The sequence below is a fragment of the Panthera onca genome, chromosome A2, assembly GCF_046562875.1.
Source record: "Panthera onca isolate mPanOnc1 chromosome A2, mPanOnc1 haplotype 2, whole genome shotgun sequence".
Classification (NCBI taxonomy): Eukaryota; Metazoa; Chordata; class Mammalia; order Carnivora; family Felidae; genus Panthera; species Panthera onca.
The window spans coordinates 57,296,021-57,298,859 of NC_138340.1; the positions used below are offsets into that span (position 1 = coordinate 57,296,021).

Sequence of the window (2,839 nt, forward strand, 5' to 3'; positions counted from 1 at the left end):
GCTCCCAGCCGTCAGCACGGAGCCCAATGTGGGGCTTGAACCCATGAGCCATGAGATTATGACCTGAGCTGAAGTTGGACGTTTGACCGGCTGAGCCATCCAGGTGCCCCAGGCTTCTCTTTTTTTGAGAAAGGGCACACTTTATTTGAAAGAGAACATTGCACACGACCAAAAGATGAAGGCAGCCCAAAGAGCATCCTATACATCATGCTCAAGTAGATACACAGGATGATAGGTGAAGAATACTAAGAGTACACTTGATGTGGTGAGCACTGAGAAATGTATAGAATTTTTTTAATGTTTACTTTTGAGAGAAAGAGTGAGTGGGGGAAGGGCAAAGAGAGAGGGGAACAGAGGATCCAAAGCAGGCTCTGCGCTGACAGCAGCAAGCCCGATGCAGGGCTCAAACTCACGAACCATGAGATCGTGACCTGAGCCAAAGTCAGACGTGCAACTGACTGAGCCACCCAGGCACCCTATAATGTACAGGAACTTTGACTCACTATATCATACTCCTGAAATTAATATAATACTGTCCATTAATTATACTTGAATAAAAAACATTTTTAAAGGTACACAGGATGTTCTGCTAATAAGAAAGATAAACTGGAATATGTATCCTTTGGGACACGTCCCTAGTCATATCTCTCTGAGGGGCTGGAAAACTCCTTTTTTTTTTTTTCCACAAGGTTTTTAATGTTTATTTATTTTTGAGAGACAGGAACAAAGCACGAGTCGGGGAGGGGCAGAGAGAGGAAACAGAATCCGAAGCAGGCTCCAGGCTCTGAGCTGTCAGCACTGAGCCCAACATGGGGCCCAAACCCAAGAGTCATGAGATCATGACCTGACCTGAAGTCAGATGCTTAACCGACTGAGCCACCCAGGTGCCCCTGGAATACTCTTAATCATTCATTTGTTTTTTTTTTTTTGTTTTTTTTTTTTTAAATTTTTTTTTTCAACGTTTTTTATTTATTTTTGGGACAGAGAGAGACAGAGCATGAACAGGGGAGGGGCAGAGAGAGAGGGAGACACAGAATTGGAAACAGGCTCCAGGCTCCGAGCCATCAGCCCAGAGCCTGACGCGGGGCTCGAACTCACAGACCGCGAGATCGTGACCTGGCTGAAGTCGGACGCTTAACCGACTGCGCCACCCAGGCGCCCCTCTTAATCATTCATTTGAAGGCAACTGTGGTTCATTAAACATAGAGCCATTCAAGGGTGCCTTCTTGTTTTTCATAAAAACATTCTTAGATTTTTTTTTTTTTAGTCTTCATTTGTTACTTTCATTCTATGTTCTCTCAAGGTCATCAGATTACTTCCTGTACTGATTGCCTTAATGTTAACACCAAGGAGGTCATTAGCTATGATCAAGTCATCTAGGGGTTATGGGAGCAGCAGTCAGCATCATTCTGCTTGTATGAATCGTACTTCTTGGTCCTTCCATTGGTCAGAGGGAATTGGCTCTCCCTGTCAATGTGGCCCTGTCTGATAACTGCTGGATCCAAATTTCCTACTAGGTTTGTGGCCATGGTAATTTGCATGTCTCCCCTTGAATCATATCCATCCAACTGGTTTCACAGTTCCAATAATGTTTCCTGAATTTCTCTCTCACCACCAGAATTTGAGTAATATTTTCTTTGTCCTAATGACATCAGTTTCATCAATAAGAATGATGGATGGTGCATGTTCCTCAGCAACTTGAAACAATTCTTGTATGAGTTTGGGCGCATCACCTAGGTACTTCTGAGTAATTCAGAGCCAGCTGCTCTCAAGAAAGTGGCTAAGGTTTGGTTTGCTACTGCTTTGGCTAGTAAGGTTTTACCTGTGCCAGGTGAAGCATAAAGAACAGGGGCACCTGGGTAGCTCAGTCGGTTAAGCATCCGACTTTGGGTCAGGTCATGATCTTGTGGTTAGTGACTTCGAGCCCTACATCAGGCTCTGTGCTGATAGCTCAGAACCTAGAGCCCGCTTCGGATTCTTTGTCACCCTCTCTCTCTGTTCCTCTCCCACTCGCACCCTGCATGTCTCTCTCTCTCAACCTTAAATACAGATAAAAAAAAAAAAAAAAGGATGACTCTCTCAGGGGCCTCATACCCATTTTTAAAAATAATATTCAGGATGAGCAAAAGTAAACTCACAGATTCCATAATTTTCTGGCTTTGGTTGTCCAACCCGCCAATAACAGCATAGGTCTCCTGGAGGAGCTTTTCTACCTTCATTGCGGTGACCAGGGGATCCATGTCATCCATGCATTTTATGGTTGAACAGGACCAAGCAGTTGGGTTCCAGCAGACTGTTGTCTACAAATGAAAGAATGCTGGTATAGTATTCTGAGTCCAGAGATGTAGACACAATGGCACATCTTTGATCATCAATGACCTCTTCCAAGGTTCCTACCAACATGGGGGTCACCCTCAGATCATCCACCATTGATCTTTCCTCCCCCTGCCTTTCTCCTAAAGCCTTCATTTATTCCTGATTCTGTCTTTTTTTTTTTTTTTTTTTAATTTATTTATTGGGGCACCTGGTGGCTCAGTCAGTTAAGCATCCAACTTTGGCTCAGATCATCATCTCAGAGTTTGTGAGTTTGAGCCCTGCATCGGACTCTCTGCTGTCAGCACAGAGCCTGCTTTGGATCCTCTGTCCCCCTCTCTCCCTGCCCCTCCCCTACTCTCTCTCTCTCTCTCTCTCTCTCTCTCTCTCTCTCTCTCAAAAATAAACAAACATTGAAAAAAAGAAAAAACTGTGGAATTTCTCATCTTATCTCATCACTGGAAGGAATGCAGCTAGATCAGCTCCAAACCATTTTGCACAACTAGGAAATTGATCTGAGGATTAA

At 44.1% G+C, this 2,839-nt stretch overlaps 1 pseudogene; it reads right to left on the minus strand.

The window, feature by feature from the left end:
* Positions 1 to 1,196: 1,196 nt before the first annotated feature.
* Positions 1,197 to 2,455, minus strand: LOC132678919 (26S proteasome regulatory subunit 4-like; annotated as a pseudogene).
* Between the last annotated feature and the right edge of the window lie 384 nt (positions 2,456 to 2,839).